Below are 21,484 nucleotides of genomic sequence, written 5' to 3' on the forward strand. Positions count from 1 at the left end.
GGACGGAGACATCTCGGGCCCTTTACCCCATCCTCCAGCACTTACCTTTGAGCAGGGTGAGGAAGGGAGACCCACTGCTGCCAGTCTGGAGCCTCTGCCCATGCTCTCCCTCTCCTTTGCAGGGCGACCAACGTCAGAAGGAGGAAGCTGCCAGCAGCAAGGCCACCCCACGCCCCACAATGATGGAGGCCGAGAAGAGCTGGCTGCAAGCCAGCAAAATGACGTGGATGCTCTGCTGCGTCTTCAAAGGCCTGCCAACCCGCCTAGCCAGCCAGATCAGTCAAATCAACCCTGGTGATCAATGGGGTGACAGATGTCACAGCCAGATTGCCCTCACATCGCCTGCCAACCAGCTGATAATCGAGTGGGCTTGTCCAGGGCAGGGCTGAGGCTGGCAAAGCCTCAGCACTGAACAAGGGGCTGCCGTGGGCTGAGGGAAGCCCCACTTCTGCTCTTATATGGACTTGGGGGGTTGGGCCATGAGGGGAAGGGGTGGAGCCCAGGCCCCAGCTGAGGTTAAAAGGTAATTGGAGCTGAGGTCAGGGAGGAGAGAGGCCTCGGGTAGGGCAGGCTGTCCAATGGCTGAGACCCTGGCTTCCTCTGAGAGAGAGGCTAGCTCAGACTCCCCCTCAGAGTGGTCTCAGGCCAAGGAGGCTGTGCTGCCTCCACCTCCCGCAGCTGCTGAGGCAAAAGGGGCAGTGCTTGGGGAGTCGGGACCCCACAAAGTAGTGGAGAATGCAGGCAGGGGGGTCTGGTGAAGCGGCCCCCACACCGCCTTCCTATCCCACCTGGCTGGCGTACTGGCCACCCACTGTTGAGACCCCTAGTTCTAGCAGTATCATCTTCTAATCTCAACCCAGGGATGGAACCCAAGGAAGCCGCCAAAACGCCACTAATGGGTTTCAGCCAATTTGGGTGGTGGATGGTGAAACAACAGGGGTGGCTCATGCAGGAGATGTGGCAACAACAGCAAGAGTCTCAACAAAGCCTTATGCGAGACCTGGCTCTGCAGCAACAGGCGGGCCTAATTTGAGATGTCTGCAAGACACTGGAAAGGGGGGAACTTGAGTGGGGATGGTGGCAGCAGTGGCAGTCCCACAGGGCTCCAGAGCCAGATGCCTATGGTACCTCTAGCCAAGCTCGGACTGGAGGACGAAGTAGATGGCTATATAAACGCCTTTGAGCGGACCACCGAAGACTCCAGTTGGCCTAAGGAATGCTGGCCATTTATCACAGGGCCATATTTGACAGTGCTGGCCCAGGTGGCCCTCAAGTTCCTGCCTAAGGCTGGAAGCACCAATTTTGATTGGTTGAAGGCAACAGTACTCAAGAGGTATGCCATATCTGAAGAAACCTATAGACAGTGGATCTGACATATGACATGGAAGAAGGGTGACCTCCCACGGGCATTTGTAACTACTTTATGATACGCCTCTAGACATCCTTCACATCCATGGCCATGTAACATTGACTCAAGTATGGTGGATAATAACTTGAAGTCCCAGAACTTCATCCCACCTATTCCATCTATATGTAACTAGTACCTCACCTTGCATGCCCATACACTCACCCAAAATTCGAATTCACCAATGGAAAACCATTCCCTGCAAGTCTGATGTAATCCTGCTGCTGAGAACTGGGTCAGTAATGCAATTTGCTATTGAAGTCTAACTACTTTAAATACTATAAGAAGGGCTGCTCAACCTCCTCCATCTATGCTGTTGGTTCTGCCCCCAGGCCACTTACATGGCTGAAATCATGGGATCCCCCCCCCCCAGAACCTTTGCTCCTTGCTGAAATCTTTGAACCCCCTCCTTCTGCTCCTGGACTTTCACCCATTGTTATACTCCCAACTTCCTAGTTGGTTTTGGCTTTGGACTTTATTCCATTATGGGAAGCCCCATCTTGGATCAGCTTCTTCATTTCTACCTTGGACCACATTGTATCAGACTCTTCTCAGGCACATATTATTTTCCTTTTCCCCTTTATTTCCCTTACATTCCCCATTTTCATCCCAATTAGGCAACAACCAAGGGCAGCATAACTACAATTTTGTAACTGTATTGTATATTGTTTCATGTTTTGTTTCCCAGGTATACACTAGACTAGCCAGTCCTAGTTAATTATCCTGAGTAACATGGAAGCCATTTTGCACATTATGGGCCTCACATGCAGGCTTATTTGGGTAACAAAAATGTGTCCTCTTGAAATAAACAGAAGATTTCAGTCAGGCTTACACAATTCCATTTTTTTTAACCACAGCTTCCCATCTTTAAATCTCTCCTTCTGTAATACTTATACCATGCACTGCTTTGCCTGGTACCCAGAATAACATTCCAGGTTTTCTGTAACAGAGCTCTGCTCTTGTCAACTGCTATTCCTGTTGCTCTCATCAGCGCCTTCACGTCTGAGGAGGTTGCAAACTCCTTCATACTCCAGGCAATTGCTGGGGAGAGCACCTTCTTGCCTCTCAAATTCAGACTCAAAAGATCACTAATGCTGGTTATGACTCTTGACAGGGCTGATAATAGTGGGAATTAATCTACTGCCTTTCAAGGGCACCAAGCCTAGTGTGTGAAGTTTGACTGAGGTAATCGTCTCTGATTTCTGTTGCTTCATTTAAGATTCTCAGAAAGTGCAGCGGCAGACAGTAAAACCTCCTTTCAGCAGCTTTTATTTTGGAGATGCATTAACTCTTCAGAGTGAACTTGGCAACTGCATCTAATGTAAAGTGACTGGGGATCTGTAGGGTGAGTATAAAATCACGTTATCTTGGCAGATTAACTCTCTCCATCCAGTTGGAGTACCGAGCAACTTGAATATGTATGTGAACTGGCAGCAGATAGCTGTAGGGCAAGGAATTTTGGCACTCAGTTCTTATTTGGTACAGGAAGAGTGCAAGAGAGTAAAGGGCAGGGTTACAACACCAAAGAACAATATAATAATTAATTAATTAATAAAATACCAGTTATGAAGGTACAAAGCCAGCAGGGGTCGGGGGGCTATTCAGTGTGCTGCATGGAGTGTCCCATGTATGATTATCTGCCTGCTGAATAGAAGTCGTGGGTGTGTGCTCAGTGCAGGGAGCTCCTGGCTCTCAGGAAGCTAGTTCACTTCCTTGAGGCCAAGGTAGCTCAACTGGATGAGCTGAGGCAGGCAGAGAGAGAGGTGACTAAGGACTCCGGGGATGAAATAGTCACATCCCAGTCCCAAGGTGATGGCAACCTGCCACTCACGGATGATGGAGCTCTTGGGGAAGGAGGCCATCTCACTGAGGTAGGGGGATGTGGTACCTTAGAAGGGACCTCTTCCTTGGTGGATGAACAGATATCCTCTTGTACTGAGGATATGCCTCAGAGGGGAGGGGAGGCTTCTTGTAGTGGGGGATTCAATCCTTAGGAATGTAGATAGCTGTGTTTCTGGTGGGTGCATGGACCGCATGGTGACTTGCTTGCCTGGTGCGAAGGTTGCAGACATTACCCGTCATATAGGTAGTCTGGTAGATAGGGCTGGGGAGGAGGCAATGGTTGTGGTGCATGTTGGCACCAATGATGTGGGGAAAGGTAGTCCGGAGGTCTTGGAATACAAATTTAGGTTGCTAGGCAGGAGATTAAAAGCCAGGACCTCCAAGGTAGCTTTCTCAGAAATGCTACCTGTTCCACGTGCAGAACCAGCTAGGCAGGCACAGTTGGTGAGTCTCAATGCGTGGATGAGACAGTGGTGCTGGGAAGAGGGCTTTAGATTTGTATGGAACTGGGCAACATTTTGGGACAAGCTGGGCCTATACAAAAGGGATGGGCTCCACTTGAACCAGGATGGAACCAGACTGCTGGAGCATAATATAAAAAAGGTGGCAGAGCAGCTTTTAAACTGAACCTGGGGGAAAAGCCGACAGGAGCTGAGAAGCATCTGATTCGGGCAAACTCAGTGCATAAGGACAAAGGGAAAATTGCTTCAGATTGCCCACGTTGGAATTATTTAGACATCCTTTCCTTTTATCCCTTAGAAGCTCCTTGATCAATTGATCTTGAGCAGCATATATCTAGTGTTGGATGGATATAAGGACTGAAACAAATCTTGCCACTGACAATGTAGCCTTGGGGTCCCTATCGCTTAGTTAAAAGGGCATTATGTCAGTCACAGAGGCATTGGATTTGTATATTAAAGGGGGGAAATATAGTGCAATCGAAGTTCCTCGTAAAAGCGGCATTCCAAAAGGGCATGGGCTAATGAGTCAATAGAGCCAGAAGAGCAAGGCCAGATCCTGTCTGAGTATGGTATATTCAGAATTCTGTCCTGCATTACCATAGAAGGGTTATAATCAAATCTTTTTCCATTGTACTAACCATATCTTACAAGATTTCTGTAACTGTTGTATTCTGAAATGAAATATCATTACAATATTAAGATAAGATACTGTTTTATAGAGGCATAAAGATTGTTTAAGATTACTTAAGATTGCTTGCAACATAAACATGTTTAAGACTTATAATGTCTATACTTATGTAATGTTTTAAGACTTTGTAACCATAATACAAGCATATATTATGTGATGTAAATAAATGCGTTTTAATTATACATACAATCATGTCCCTCTTTATAAATTTATTGACGCACTTCAAGAAAAAGCTTACTTTCAGGTAAGAAGTGTTGATTCCTGCTCAGTAGGTATCTTGCTGAATAAGATAACATATTCCTTCTCAGGAAGGGGTCCATTCTAAGAGTTTAGGCACTGAAAGGCATGAACCGCGACAGGACTTTTCTGACCCTTCCTTCTAGCATGTACACAATATAGCGGAAAGATGGTGGCTAGATACGGGGAGATGGGAGACAAGGCCCACAACCAAGCATATAGAACAAATGTCTTGGATAGTTATATAAATGATTGGCAATAGCTCAAACAGATTTTTTTAAAGAGTGCTTAGTTAGAACGAAGTTCAAATGAGTTATCAAGACATCTCATTAGTATGCCAATATCTGACTTACACATATTTGCTGTATAAATAAGCAGTCTTAGTAACAAAAAATAATACTTCAACTTATTATTATCAGGATTTGGAACCAGATACTCAACTTGTATCCAGTATATCTCATCATTATATTTAGCATTTGAAAAAGCCATTCATTGAGTGAATGAGTATTTTCTTTGTCTACCTGACCATGGTCATGAATTTACCCAACATTAAGCTAACTGTTGACCTACTAACAATTGTGAACAATACTACTCCAAAAAGTATTATTGAACCTATTGATTTCAGCTGTTGCCATCAAAAATCCTGGTAGAGCAGATGTGAAGACATAATAATCTTTGTGAATTCCTATGCAGTCTTCCATACTAAGATTAAATAAGAGTGAATGGATGGAATCTCTGAGTTTGCAAGGGGTTAAGAGTAAGATAAACACATCTGTGAATCAAGAGAGTGGCAGCATTCCTGCCATGTTCCCTCCAAACGGGCACAATTAAATTGCTCCATCAAACTCACTATTGCCTGGTGCAGCTGATAACTGTGTCAGACAATTTGGTTTCTCTATCTCAGTAATGCCTACTCAAATGGAGATGTCAGGGATTGAACCGGGGACTTTTGGAGTACAAGTCATATGCTTAGCTTTTGGCTCTTCTTAATTTACTGCAGACTTTCCAATGTTCAGATTACTAGAACCATTGCTCACACCTCGTTTACTTCATTGATTTTAGATAGGGTTGCAATGTCTTTGCTATCGGCAGGGGGTTTTCAGGGTGGAGCCTGAGGAGGTAGGGGGTTTGGGGAGGGCAGGGACTTCAATGCCATAGAGTCCAATTGCCAAAGTGGCCATTTTCTTCAGGTGAACTGATCTCTATCAGCTGGAGATCAGTGGTAACAGCAGATCTCCAGCTAGTACCTGGAGGTTCAAACCAAAAAGAAACCGAGCTGCTTAAACAACGTTATTCAAACTATACAGCTACTATGGCTATATAAACATATGAGAAAGTTAAACTATGTATAATCAATCACAAAGTGCTAATATTTCTAGGAATTTCTTTTATATATATCTTTTATCTCAAGTTCCAACAGAAATTATGTCACAATTCTAGTTTTGACCAATGCTTCAGTCCTAATGGGACTGAAAGGAAGCTAGTCAGAGACAGCAAGGTGATCCTAATTCCTGTCAGTTAATCTTGACTAATAGGAAAATATAGAAGCTTTTGCTCCATCATATGGCTGCTACCATTCCAAAAAAATGGAAATGAAGTGAAAAACATATACATGTCAGGCTGCTATCTCGGTTTCGTTATTGCCTCTGTCTCTGCGCTGTAATGTCAGCCCTTGGCCCACAGAACCAGAAATCACCACAAAGTCATATAGAGTCCAAACAGATGGCTTTTACTGGTCAAATAGGCATACAGTGCAAACGAATAAAATGACAGCTATGAGAGAGTCACTAGCTGGGAGATATTATAAGTGCAAAGTGGCCCATTTCTCCGCAAGTAAGACAGGCACCCCTTTGAAATCGGGCTTCACGTTCCTGGGGCGGACGTGGGGGATTTCGTGGGACGAGCAGTGGTGCCTTGGGTTGAGGCTTTTGGGTGCCTTTTTCCTTGTGCTTTTGACGGACGAGAGAAATAAAGCGTCGGCGGCTTTCCACTTCCTCGGCTAATAGGATCCAGTCTTCGAGGGTATCGGGATCGCCCCGCATGTAAGACCAGTTCAGAATGTCAGGATGCAAGGCTTCCCTGAAATGATGGATCAGGGTGGTCTCGGGCCAACCTACAATTTTACTTGCCAGTCGTTGAAATTCATCGGCAAATTCTCGTACTGTAGCAGAGCCTTGTTTTAATTGTAAGAGTTCCGTTTTGGCTCTTTCCCCCAGGAAGGGGTCCTCAAACCTCCTTCTCAGGGCAGTCATGAAGTTGTTGAGGGAACGAATAGCACGAGAGCGGGTGTCAAACTGGAGGACCATCCAGTCAGCCGCTTTACCTGTCAGAAGGGAAGCTACGTAACGCACCCGGCTATCTTCCGTGGGGAAAAGTTGTCCTTGTTCTCGCATATAACTGTCCACTTGATGCAAGAAACAAGGCAAAGTCTCGAGAGATCCGTCATACGTAGTCCTCAATTTGAGTTGCTTCCAAGGGCCGGGCGCAGGTTGACCCGGTTGCACGGGTGGTCCGGGCGGAGGGACAACAGGAGCTCCAGGAGGCAAGGGTGGAGCAGGCACATTAGCGGGTGGTTGCACGGGTGGTCCGGGCGGAGGAGCAACAGGAGCTCCAGGAGGCAAGGGTGGAGCAGGCACATTAGCGGGTGGCTGTACGGGTACCCCCTGACCCGGTATCGGAACGGGCTGTCTGTGAGCTATCAGGGTTTGTTGTAATTGCCTGTTCTCCTGAAGCATACGTTCCATTACTTCCTGGAGTTGATCAACACGGTCGGAGAGCTCCCGATTCTGGGCTCGTAAGAGATGAACCTCCTCACTTGGGCCACCAGTAAGATGAGGCTTACTGGTTCGGAAGCTTGTGGCCCATTGAGAGCTATCCCCATATAAATCCTCGTCTTCAGACTCTCCTGAGTCCCGACGTCGGTCAGCCAAACGGCGTGCGCGTTGGGTCGCGCGCGACGGGACAAACGCCGGGGAAAAAGACAGACCTGATAGCCCTAGTACATTGTCCTTGGGGCGCGTGTCCACGTTCGCCTGATTCCTAATCCTTGCTGCAGCCGCCCTGGCTGCTTCCGCAGCCTCTCTCTCTCTTGCGACCTTAGCCGCTTCGGCGGCTTGCTGATCCGCAAGAACTTTGGCGTTCTCAAGTCTTAGGGCAGTCTCTGCCGTAATGCGCGGTAAAAGTTCTGTCTCCAGGAGTGAGAGTATGGGGTCGGGTTCCTGTCAGGCTGCTATCTCGGTTTCGTTATTGCCTCTGTCTCTGCGCTGTATTGTCTGCCCCCCAAGGTCGCATACCTAGGCCTGGGAACTCAGCTCCTGGGAAACTGTATTCAGCCTATGCGTGTAATCTCCCGCCTTTCCTGCCTTATAATATCTCCCAGCTAGTGAGTCTCTCATAGCTGTCATTTTATTCGTTTGCACTGTATGCCTATTTGACCAGTAAAAGCCATCTGTTTGGACTCTATATGACTTTGTGGTGATTTCTGGTTCTGTGGGCCAAGGGCTGACATTATGACAGCTATCACTCTTCACCATTCTACTAGCCAGGCTGGAGCCCAGGGGGGTTCGCCTGCCACTTGGATGGGAGCTGTGCAGCTCTCCAGGTGATCTACTACCCTGGAGCCCTTCTCTGAGGATCCTACTCTGTTACAAGACTTAATCGCTGAACTTTTCCGGACGACCCGAGAGGTTTGCCGCTTGAGGGGACTGGTACAGGAACAGTGGCAATCTCTTACAGGACGTCTCTGGATGTTAACGTCGGAGGATACTGATGCTCGTTTAGATCTTCAGGACTTGGATCAATTACTGGACGATGCCCGATTGGCGACTGAGGATTTACAAATATTAACTGGACTTTTGGATAATCTTATTTCTCGAGAAACTCTTTCTACCATGGCGGGAGCCCCGCCGGAGGGTTTTTCCCTGATCCCGGATGCAGCCAGCTGTCAGGCTGAGGCCAAGCGAGTCGCTATTAGCACCGCTCTTCTCCTTGTGGAATGTACAAAGGACACCCCGGTAGCCACCTTGGCTCAAGTTTTGACCTCGACTTTTGGAGCCGAGGCACCCGCACTGGCGGTTCGAGTACAACCTCTGCTGGGCGGGGAACCCGACCCCATACTCTCACTCCTGGAGACAGAACTTTTGCCGCGCATTACGGCAGAGACTGCCCTAAGACTTGAGAACGCCAAAGTTCTTGCGGATCAGCAAGCCGCCGAAGCGGCTAAGGTCGCAAGAGAGAGAGAGGCTGCAGAAGCAGCCAGGGCGGCTGCAGCAAGGATTAGGAATCAGGCGAACGTGGACACGCGCCCCAAGGACAATGTACTAGGGCTATCAGGTCTGTCTTTTTCCCCGGCGTTTGTCCCGTCGCGCGCGACCCAACGCGCACGCCGTTTGGCTGACCGACGTCGAGACTCAGGAGAGTCTGAAGACGAGGATTTATATGGGGATAGCTCTCAATGGGCCACAAGCTTCCGGACCAGTAAGCCTCATCTTACTGGTGGCCCAAGTGAGGAGGTTCATCTCTTACGAGCCCAGAATCGGGAGCTCTCCGACCGTGTTGATCAACTCCAGGAAGTAATGGAACTTATGCTTCAAAAGAACAGGCAATTACAACAAACACTGATAGCTCAGAGACAGCCCGTTCCGATACCGGGTCAGGGGGTACCCGTACAGCCACCCGCTAATGTGCCTGCTCCACCCTTGCCTCCTGGAGCTCCTGTTGCTCCTCCGCCCGGACCACCCGTGCAACCACCCGCTAATGTGCCTGCTCCACCCTTGCCTCCTGGAGCTCCTGTTGTTCCTCCGCCCGGACCACCCGTGCAACCGGGTCAACCTGCGCCCGGCCCTTGGAAGCAACTCAAATTGAGGACTACGTATGACGGATCTCTCGAGACTTTGCCTTGTTTCTTGCATCAAGTGGACAGTTATATGCGAGAACAAGGACAACTTTTCCCCACGGAAGATAGCCGGGTGCGTTACGTAGCTTCCCTTCTGACAGGTAAAGCGGCTGACTGGATGGTCCTCCAGTTTGACACCCGCTCTCGTGCTATTCGTTCCCTCAACAACTTCATGACTGCCCTGAGAAGGAGGTTTGAGGACCCCTTCCTGGGGGAAAGAGCCAAAACGGAACTCTTACAATTAAAACAAGGCTCTGCTACAGTTCGAGAATTTGCCGATGAATTTCAACGACTGGCAAGTAAAATTGTAGGTTGGCCCGAGACCACCCTGATCCATCATTTCAGGGAAGCCTTGCATCCTGACATTCTGAACTGGTCTTACATGCGGGGCGATCCCAATACCCTCGAAGACTGGATCCTATTGGCCGAGGAAGTGGAAAGCCGCCGACGCTTTATTTCTCTCGTCCGTCAAAAGCACAAGGAAAAAGGCACCCAAAAGCCTCAACCCAAGGCACCACTGCTCGTCCCACGAAATCCCCCACGTCCGCCCCAGGAACGTGAAGCCCGATTTCAGAGGGGTGCCTGTCTTACTTGCGGAGAAATGGGCCACTTTGCAGCCGTTTGCCCACGCCGCCAGGAATTATTTCGTCCCAGCACGACAACCCGCGCCCGAGGTCGTCCACCACGCAGAGGCACCGCGGCCACCCGCAGCGCAGCTCCGGGAAGACCCACACCCTCTGCACTCCATGCCGGGGACCCAGCCTCCCTGCCTACTACCAACGACCCCGCCGGGTCTCGGATTACAAGTGCCCCATTGGGGGACAACTTTCCCTCTTCGGATGAGGAAAATCCTTGGATTTCTCCAGCCTTAAACCTGGAATCTCCCCTCGACTTGTCAAAAAACGGCTCCGGTCTGTGGTGAATGGAGCGTCTCCACAGACCTCTCAGGATCTTCCTATCAAACCGAATGCTCCTACCAAAATCAAAGAAGTGGACTCCACCGTCTACGTGGATGCAGTTTTACAACAACTTAACGGTGGCCCACAAATCCCCGTCAAAGCACTAATTGACTCCGGTTGCTGTCGCACTCTCATAAGCGAAGCCACTTTTGCTGCACTCAGAGCCGACTCTGAGGCTTTACCCGCCCCCGTCCAATTTGCCCAAATGGACGGAAGCCATTTCCAGGGGGGTCCAGTTGATCACCGCACCATAGGGGTGGCAATGGGAATTGGTTCCCACTGGGAACAAATAGACTTCACTATAGCCCCTATCCGATTTGAAGTGGTCTTGGGAATTAACTGGATTAAAGGACATAGTCCCAGTATTGATTGGGAAACAAACACTATCTCCTTCGCTAGTCCCACCTGCGACCAGCATCGGCAAAACTTTGCTCTGCTATATCCGCCCGTTCCAGCATTAACCTCTACTGCCCCAGCACCACCGGCTCTACCCGCTGTATACCGGGACTTTGAAGATGTCTTCGACCTTAGGGAATGTGATGCCTTACCCCCCCACCGGACCTCAGACTGTGCGATTGAAGTGGTAAAGGACTGCACATTAACCAAGAGTAAGATTTACCCTATGAGCGCTTCCGAGCGCACTGTCCTCCGGGACTTTTTGGACAAAAACCTCGCCAGAGGGTTCATTCGCCCTTCGAATGCCCCAAACTCGGCCCCCGTGTTTTTCGTCCGGAAAAAAGAGGGCGACCTTCGCCTGTGCATTGACTTCAGAAAGCTCAATGCGGTTACCCAGACCAACGCCTATCCTATCCCATTAATATCGGATATTTTGGGACAATTACAGGAAGGCCGTGTGTTCTCTAAATTAGACTTGGTGGAAGCTTACTACCGAGTCCGTATCCGCGAAGGGGATGAGCACCTCACTGCCTTCTCTAGCTGTTTCGGAATGTATGAATTCCTTGTGATGCCGTTCGGATTAAAAGGGGCCCCGGGGGTCTTCATGCAACTCATCAATGAAATCCTACATGACCTTCTATATCGTGGGGTGGTGGTCTACTTAGATGACATTCTCATTTATTCGAAAACTATGGACGAGCATGTGGCTCTGGTCAGGGAAGTTCTGCAACGCCTGCGTAACCATCAACTTTTCGCAAAACTAGCTAAGTGCGAATTTCACCAAAGCAAACTCACGTTTTTGGGATACATCATCTCCCACCAAGGTCTTCGCATGGACCCCGCCAAAGTCCAAGCCGTCCTCGATTGGACTCCCCCCACCAACCGGAAGCAAGTACAGCAATTTCTGGGATTTGCAAACTTCTATCGAGGATTCATCCCTAACTTCGCCCAGGTGGCTCTACCCATTACGGACCTACTGAAAACTAAGGGAAAAGTAAGCTCGGCTGCCTTGCCCTCCGCAAAAATCCTATGGACTGAGCAATGCCAAGCCGCCTTTCTGGCCCTCAAACGCCTCTTCACTTCGGAGCCGGTGCTACAGCACCCAGACCCAAATCAAATGTTCATTGTGCAAGTCGATGCTTCCGATGTAGCCATGGGAGGGGCTCTCCTCCAGCAAGGACCGGATGGTCTTCTTCACCCTTGCGCTTACTTTTCAAAAAAATTTGCGCACGCTCAATTAAACTGGCCCATCTGGGAGAAAGAGGCCTCAGCAGTTCATCATGCACTGACTCTATGGCGACAATTCTTGGAAGGGTCTAAAGTCCCCTTTGAGGTTTGGACCGATCACAAAAATCTAGCTGCCCTCACGGGGTCCCATAAGCTATCGGCGAAACAACAACGGTGGGCGGAGTTCTTTGCTCAGTTCCGTTTCACCCTGAAGCACGTCCCTGGGAAGCAGAACGTTCTCGCGGATGCCCTCTCCCGTTTACCACAATATCCGGTAAAACTCGAAAGACCCACCAACTCTCTGTTCACCCCTATGCAACGTGGGGCTCTACCTATGCTGGCTGTGCAAACTCGATCCCAGCATCAGCACACCTTACCCAACTTACAAGCTCCGCCAGCCCAACCGACTGCCCAGCCGCCACCGCAACAAACCGGAGTTCCCGCCCTTCCTACCCCTCCGACCGCCCAGCCGCCTGCAGTCTGCGCGCCGCCGCACGTAAGCACTAGCCCCATAACTGTTTCTAAGATCTCCATGGCAGACGGGGGGGCCCCCTCCAAAATCCCCATCTCCGAGTCCTTTTTAACTGTCCTTCGGGACCAGTGCCTTTTAGAACGTTCCGCTCATACCCTACCTCCTGGTGTTTTGGAACAAGGAGGGTCCTGGTACAAGGACTCGAAATTGTATGTACCCAAAACTCTCCGGAAGGACGTTTTACATTTAGCTCATGGAGCCAAAACAGCTGGGCACTTTGGGTTTCTGAAAACCCTTCACTTATTGCGCAGACAGTTCTGGTGGGGGGGAATGCGTTCCGACATTGACTCCTTCATCCGCAGCTGTCCCGTTTGTGCCGCTGCGAAACGATCGCAGGGCAAACCCCCGGGACTGCTACAACCTCTTGAAACGCCCAGCAAACCTTGGGAAGTGATTGCTATGGACTTCATGACTGATCTCCCTCTCAGTGGGGGTAAAACTGTGTTGTGGGTTGTTACTGATTTGTTTTCTAAGCAAATACATTTGATTCCATGCGCAGGGATCCCCTCTGCTCAGAAACTGGCCCGCCTCTTCGTGACGCATATCTTTCGTTTACATTCGTTTCCGCGTAAGATAATTTGTGACCGCGGAAGTGGTTTCGTTTCTAAGTTCTGGAAAGCTTTCCTCAAGTTGGTGGGAGTGGAACAAGGGTTGTCTAGTGCATACCATCCTCAAACTGATGGTCAAACTGAACGTGTCAATGCTGTACTTGAATGTTATTTACGCTGTTATGTTAACTACCACCAGGATAACTGGGTGGAACTGTTACCTTTAGCAGAATATGCCTACAATAATGCCATGCATCAATCCACAGGTTTTAGCCCATTTTTTGCTGTGTATGGACAAGATTTCAGTCCCATCGCTCCTGCAGATGATGTAGAGGGGGAGGGGAACCCCGACATTGCCTCCTGGGCACACGCCCTCCGTACCACTTGGCCCTGGCTCGTTAGCAACCTCGACCGGGCCAAACGTAAATACAAAGCGCAAGCTGACAAACATCGCTCCCCCGGGGGTGATCTGCAAGTGGGTGCTTTGGTTTACCTTTCCACCAAAAATCTCCGTTCCACCCAACCGTGCCATAAGCTCAGTGCTAAATTCATTGGCCCTTTCCCCATCACCCGGGTCATAAACCCTGTCACGGTGGAACTGGCTCTCCCCAAATCCTTGAGGCGTGTGCATCCTGTTTTCCACATTAGCCTCCTCAAACCCCATGTTGCTTCTCCACAGTGGCATCCGGACCCACCTCCTGCGCAACCCATCATGGTGGGGGGGGAGGAACACTTCGAAGTCTCCAAGATCCTTGACTCCCGTGTTCACCATGGCAACCTGCAATATTTAGTCCGTTGGAAACATTTCCCCCCTGCCTATGACGAATGGGTGCGCGCACGGGATGTCTCCGCCCCCGACCTCGTCGACGCCTTTCACATTGCTTACCCGGATAGGCCAGCCCCCTTGCGAACTGGGAGGGGGCCTTGAGGGGAGCAGAATGTCAGGCTGCTATCTCGGTTTCGTTATTGCCTCTGTCTCTGCGCTGTATTGTCTGCCCCCCAAGGTCGCATACCTAGGCCTGGGAACTCAGCTCCTGGGAAACTGTATTTAGCCTATGCGTGTAATCTCCCGCCTTTCCTGCCTTATAATATCTCCCAGCTAGTGAGTCTCTCATAGCTGTCATTTTATTCGTTTGCACTGTATGCCTATTTGACCAGTAAAAGCCATCTGTTTGGACTCTATATGACTTTGTGGTGATTTCTGGTTCTGTGGGCCAAGGGCTGACAGTTCCCCGCCCAGCAGAGGTTGTACTCGAACCGCCAGTGCGGGTGCCTCGGCTCCAAAAGTCGAGGTCAAAACTTGAGCCAAGGTGGCTACCGGGGTGTCCTTTGTACATTCCACAAGGAGAAGAGCGGTGCTAATCGCGACTCGCTTGGCCTCAGCCTGACAGCTGGCTGCATCCGGGATCAGGGAAAAACCCTCCGGCGGGGCTCCCGCCATGGTAGAAAGAGTTTCTCGAGAAATAAGATTATCCAAAAGTCCAGTTAATATTTGTAAATCCTCAGTCGCCAATCGGGCATCGTCCAGTAATTGATCCAAGTCCTGAAGATCCAAACGAGCATCAGTATCCTCCGACGTTAACATCCAGAGACGTCCTGTAAGAGATTGCCACTGTTCCTGTACCAGTCCCCTCAAGCGGCAAACCTCTCGGGTCGTCCGGAAAAGTTCAGCGATCAAGTCTTGTAACAGAGTAGGATCCTCAGAGAAGGGCTCCAGGGTAGCAGATCACCTGGAGAGCTGCACAGCTCCCATCCAAGTGGCAGGCGAACCCCCCTGGGCTCCAGCCTGGCTAGTAGAATGGTGAAGAGAGATAGCTGTCATAATGTCAGCCCTTGGCCCACAGAACCAGAAATCACCACAAAGTCATATAGAGTCCAAACAGATGGCTTTTACTGGTCAAATAGGCATACAGTGCAAACGAATAAAATGACAGCTATGAGAGACTCACTAGCTGGGAGATATTATAAGGCAGGAAAGGCGGGAGATTACACGCATAGGCTGAATACAGTTTCCCAGGAGCTGAGTTCCCAGGCCTAGGTATGCGACCTTGGGGGGCAGACAATACAGCGCAGAGACAGAGGCAATAACGAAACCGAGATAGCAGCCTGACAATACATAAAAGTGTCACAGGTGGCTGACGAAGATTGGGAAACAGGATTTTTTACCCGGACCCTGTTCCACCCCTTGCATACTTTATGGACTGTTCTGAGTTTTCTCCACATTCAAAATTGTATAACTAAGTTGAATGTATATGTACTTTGGGCAGCATTGGTCAAAACTAGAATTGTGACATAATTTCTGTTGGAACTTGAGATAAAAGACATTTATAAAAGAAATTCCTACTAATATTAGCACTTTGTTTGTGATTGATTATACATAGTTTAACTTTCTCATATGTTTATATAGCCATAGTAGCAGTACCTGGAGATTGGCAACCCTAATTTTAGATAAAAGCTAAAGTACAGTAGAAACTAAGATTTAAATAGGAAGCAAGTTTAATATTTAAGGTGTTGTAGCATAGTCTGGTGGGAAGGGGAACATTGCATCAGGAGTCCGTGTAGCCTTGCAATGGCCTGCCAACTATTTCCTTGTGCAAGTTGCTTTATTCATTAATCTATGCACCAGAAGGTGTGGTTAACTTCGCCCACCTCAGGGTTACACTGGATGACATAGGACTTCTCCTATGATGATGATGCGACCCACCTCCTTCTTCCCCCTTTTTGTTTTTCAGCCAGCTTCCTCCCACTTCCCCTTCCTCCTTTTGAATAGCCCCAGCTTCACATCTGGCACTTGAGCTGAGCTTCACCCTCCTTTTCTCTGTTCCCTGCTCTCCACAGCCATGCCCTGCCTTAAAACACCTGGCCCCAGAGAGCCATTTTTCTCCCATCCAGGCTTGCTCACTGCCTCTGCAACTTTTGAACTTCCCTGGGGCAAACTGCCAAGGCTATCCTGAATGCACCTTCCTATGTTACCCGAAATGCTCTTTAAATGACGAAATTAGCGAGCAATCAGAAACTATAATATTTATAAAGCGGGAGCAACCTTTGTATACCAGAGCCGGCATTCTGTGACCTTTAAAATGACGACAGAGAGTTTAAGAGAGTTTGTTGTTTCAAGCATTCAGTAGTGCAACACAAACCATACAGAGAATCTAAGAAATAAAAGGTAGTAGAGTAAGCACAGATGCCAACATGGCACAAGATCATTGATGGGGTAATACTACACCTTTTCTAGATGCGGAGTTGTCCAAGTTCCAGTAGACCAAGATAGCAGAAAATAAAGAAGGCGAGGGCAAGGGGTTCCTGTGGGCTCGGCCAGCGAGGCGGGGGGGGGGAGCGTGGTCAGGCTGTGCAAAATCTTAACCAGCAGAGTATCAGCAAAGATGCCAGGAAAGACCTAAGGTACCATAATGGCAGTGGGCTACCCCAGATATACTGTTTCTCTGGAGGAGGGGTAATAGGATTACCCCTTCGAGGTTCCCAGGTGACAAAAGGTGACAAAAGACTTAATGTCCGACTGCCGGGGTGTGTACGTTGGAATTTGGAAATCTATTTTTATTCCAGTGGCTTATGCAACCCGGGAGGAACCGGGAGATCCTTGCTGATGGGCTTAACAATCCTAAAACAAAAGGCGCGATCATAATAACGTCCAGAGTTCGCGATCTCACATACCTGGCAGAGCAAGTCATCATTATCTCTATCTCTGAATGGCTTAGCTTAAGCCGTTCGATGTTGCAAGGGAGGGAAAATGCAGATGCAGGCTACGTGCTTGTGCACTTTCGCTGACATGGCTTCTTGCTGGAACGGAGGTGACCAGGAACATGGCTTCTCTCAGGCTCCCTGGAGGTTGCTCTGGCCTCAGTCTCCCAGCTGCCGGCTGCTCGGAACGCACAGAAGCGGTTGTGTCAGTTTCACTGGCGTGCGCGCTAGCCTTTTCTGTAGCGTTTAGGGCAGCGCGCGGCTGGAACAGTGCACACACATAGACTGTTTGTGGGTGCCATGACCAGTGTGGGAGATTGGCGACCTGTATGCTTACACCTACCCCTGGTTCCACCCTGTTCCACCCAGATGCACCTTGCTGCTGGGTTCATGGGCTTGTCCTGCCCTGTCAGACAGTTCGTTGCTGGGTTGCCTCCCAGAGGTGTATGGGCCCATGTCAGTATATCCCACTGCAATTCATAACCAGTTAAGATGGTTACAGGTTTTCTTTCCCTTTGTGATTTAATGACACTATTACCAACCTATTTCTACCATCCCTCCCTTTTGAAGTACAAAGGCTGCCAAAGATACCACAGTTCTCATTTATTTAATGATTTTCTGTTACATTCGGATCATCTGAATAAAAGAGTGGTTTCAATAAGAGCCACCAATCCAATACAGAATATCATTAGTGCTTTTGTCTGTGACTTCTGGAGTGTTGTTTGTAAAGTGCTTGAAATAGTGCTCCTTTGTGAATCCCACATCTTGAGGACTGGTTATTTGTAAGGGCATAGTCATATCCTGGGTTTAAAAAAAATGAACAACTTATGAAGTTATCAAGCCAGCAGTAAAAACAAGCATGGGAAAAATATGTCTGTCCACAGGGGTAAAATAATATATTCTCTTTTAAAATAAGCACAGCAGCATAGCTTGTGGGCTTGCAGTTTTGCAGCATTAGTGATGGCAAATGTAGGCAGCAGTCCTGGTAATATCTGCTCTTGTTTCTCTAGCATCTATTATTTTGTGACCCATTTCTAGGCACACTACGTATAACCATATTATATCACCGTAAACAGCATTAACAAATTGTAAAAAGAAATATAAAAGTACAAGTCAGTCCATTCATCTGCAACACATTCCAGTTCTTAAGCAAATAATTTTCCCTGTCTTTTCCTTCAAAGGAACAAATGGCTGACATGGTATGTGATTAGGAATGCTGTGAGCCTCACAAATAATGTTGAACTTTGCTTTACCTACATAACCCATTTTCTTTTGGATGATGAAACACCCCATCCTCTCATACTGATGGTGTGTTTCCAATTTAAAATCAGATGTATTTTCCACCTGTGTGCTGTTTTTGCATTTACTTTTGTAACATTTCTGATAAGACAAACCCTAAATGCATACAGTATGCATGCAAAAGTACATAATCCTATGGTAGGGATACCAGTCTCCGGGTGATACCTGGGGATCTGTAAGCTCCTGACCCTTCGAACCAGAAATCACCACAGAGTCATATAGAATCCAAGCAGATGGCTTTTACTGGTCAAAAAGGCAATACAGTGCATTCAGGGAACTATGGCAGCTATGAGAGTCTCACTAGCTGAACGATAATATAAAGCAGTAAATGGCGGGAGATTACAAAGCATCAGCAACGCATAAACAGAGTACACTTTCCCAGGAGTAGCATTCCCAGGCCTTGGTATGTGTGGTCGACCTTGAGGCTAGACAGTACAGTACCGACACAGAAACAATACTGAAACCGAGATAGCAGCCTGACATCCTGCTCCCCTTAAGGCTCCCTCCCAGTCTGTAAGGGGGCTGGTCTTGCCGGGTAGGCAGTGTGAAAGGCATTGACGAGTTTGGGGGCGGAGACATCTTGTGCGCGAACCCATTCGTCGTAGGCAGGGGGGAAGTGTTTCCAACGGACCAAGTACTGTAGGTTTCCATGGTGAATACGAGAGTCAAGGATTTTGGAGACCTCGAAGTGCTCCTCCCCCCCCCACCATAATGGGCTGTTCGGGAGGCGGATCGGGATGCCACTGTGGAGAAGCAGTATGGGGCTTCAGTAGGCTAATGTGGAAAACGGGATGCACACGCCTCAGGGTTTTGGGGAGAGCTAGCTCCACTGTGACAGGATTTATGATCCGTGTGATGGGGAATGGGCCAATGAATTTAGCATTGAGCTTAGGGCACGGACGGGTGGAACATAGATTTTTAGTGGAAAGGTAGACCATTTTACCCACTCGCAGGTCACCCCCGGGGGAACGATGTTTGTCGGCTTGTGCTTTGTATTTGCGCTTGGCTCGATCGAGATTGCTAACGAGCCAGGGCCAGGTGGTACGGAGGGTGTGTGCCCAGGAGGCAACGTCAGGGTCTCCCTCCCCCTCCCCATTATTTCCGGGAGTAACAGGACCGAAATCCTGTCCATACACTGCATAGAATGAGCTAAAACCTGTAGATTGATGTACAGCATTATTGTAGGCATATTCTGCAAAAGGTAATAGTTCCACCCAGTTATCTTGGTGGTAGTTGACATAACAGCGTAAATAACATTCAAGTACAGCATTAACACGTTCAGTTTGACCATCTGTTTGAGGATGGTATGCAGTAGACAATCCTTGTTCTACCCCCACCAACTTGAGAAATGCTTTCCAAAACTTAGAAACAAAACCATTGCCGCGGTCACAGATTATTTTGCGCGGAAACGAATGTAACCTGAAGATATGTGTCACGAAGAGGCGGGCCAATTTTTGAGCAGAGGGGATCCCTGCGCATGGGACTAAATGGATTTGCTTGGAAAACAAATCAGTAACAACCCATAAGACAGTTTTTCCCCCGCTGAGAGGGAGATCAGTCATAAAGTCCATAGCAATCACTTCCCATGGTCTGTTGGGTATTTCCAGAGGTTGCAGTAGACCTGGGGGTTTGCCCTGTGATCGTTTCATTGTGGCGCAAACAGGACAGCTGCGAATAAAAGAATCAACATCGGACCGCATTCCCCCCCACCAAAATTGTCTGCGCAATAAGTGGAGAGTCTTTAGGAATCCAAAGTGTCCAGCTGTTTTTACTCCATGAGATAAGTGCAAAACGTCTTTTCGGAGTGCTTTGGGTACATATAATTTTGAGTCTTTGTACCAAGAGCCCCCCTGTTCTATTACACCAGGGGGTAGGGAGTGATTAGAGCGTTCTAAAAGGCAGTGGTCCCGAAGGGTATTCAACAAGGATTCGGAGATGGGAACCTTGGCGGGTACCCCCTCCCCCGCTACAGTGGTCTTAGGAACTGTTATGGGGGTAGTGCTTACGTGCGGTGGTGCGCAGATTGCAGGCGGCAGGGCAGCCGGTGGGGTTGGAGGGGTGGAATCGGTTCGTTGGTGTTGTGGGGGCGGCTGGGTAGCCGATCGGGTTGGAGGAGCTGGAGAGCTGGATCTGGGGTGCTGTTGCTGAGATCGAGTTTGTACGGCCAGTACAGGAAGGGCTCCCCTTTGCGTAGGGGTGAACAGAGAGTCGGTTGGCCTCTCAAGTTTTATCGGGTATTGCAGCAACCGGGAGAGGGCATCTGCGAGAACGTTTTGTTTCCCAGGAACATGCTTTAGGACGAAACGAAACTGAGCGAAGAATTCCGCCCAACGTTGTTGTTTCGCTGAAAGTTTATGGGACCCCGTGAGGGCAGCTAGATTCTTGTGATCGGTCCAAACCTCGAAGGGGATTTTGGACCCTTCTAAGAATTGTCTCCATAGAGTCAATGCATGGTGAACGGCCGCTGCCTCTTTCTCCCAAATGGGCCAGTTCAATTGTGCGTGCGCAAATTTTCTCAAAAAGTACGCGCAAGGGTGAAGGAGACCATCCGGACCTTTCTGGAGGAGGGCCCCTCATAGCTACATCGGAGGCATCGACTTGCACAATAAACATTTGGTTTGGGTCCGGGTGCTGTAGTACGGGTTCGGATGTGAAGAGGCGTTTGAGGGCTACAAACGTGGCTTGGCATTGATCAGTCCATAGGATTTTTGCGGAGGGTGAGGTAGCCGCGTTTGCTTTCCCTTTAGTTTTTAGGAGACCAGTGATGGGTAGGGCCACTTGGGCGAAGTTAGGGATGAACCCTCGATAAAAGTTCGCAAACCCCAGAAACTGTTGTACTTGCTTGCGGTTGGTGGGGGGAGTCCAATCGAGAACGGCTTGGACTTTGACAGGGTCCATGCGAAGACCTTGGTGGGAGATTACGTATCCTAAAAATGTGAGCTGGCTTTGATGAAACTCGCATTTAGCCAGTTTTGCAAAGAGTTGGTGGTCGCGCAGGCGCTGCAGAACCTCTCGGACCAGAATTACATGCTCTTCCATGGTTTTTGAATAAATAAGAATGTCATCCAAATAAACCACCCGCGATACAGTAAGTCATGAAGGATTTCGTTGATAAGTTGCATGAAGACCCCCGGGGCCCCTTTTAACCCGAATGGCATTACGAGGAATTCATACATTCCGAAACAGCTAGAGAAGGCAGTGAGGTGCTCATCCCCTTCTCGGATGCGGACTCGGTAGTAAGCTTCCACCAAGTCTAACTTGGAGATACCCGGCCCTCCTGTAACTGTCCCAAAATAT

The sequence above is a fragment of the Euleptes europaea genome, chromosome 16, assembly GCF_029931775.1.
Source record: "Euleptes europaea isolate rEulEur1 chromosome 16, rEulEur1.hap1, whole genome shotgun sequence".
Lineage (NCBI taxonomy): Eukaryota > Metazoa > Chordata > Lepidosauria > Squamata > Sphaerodactylidae > Euleptes > Euleptes europaea.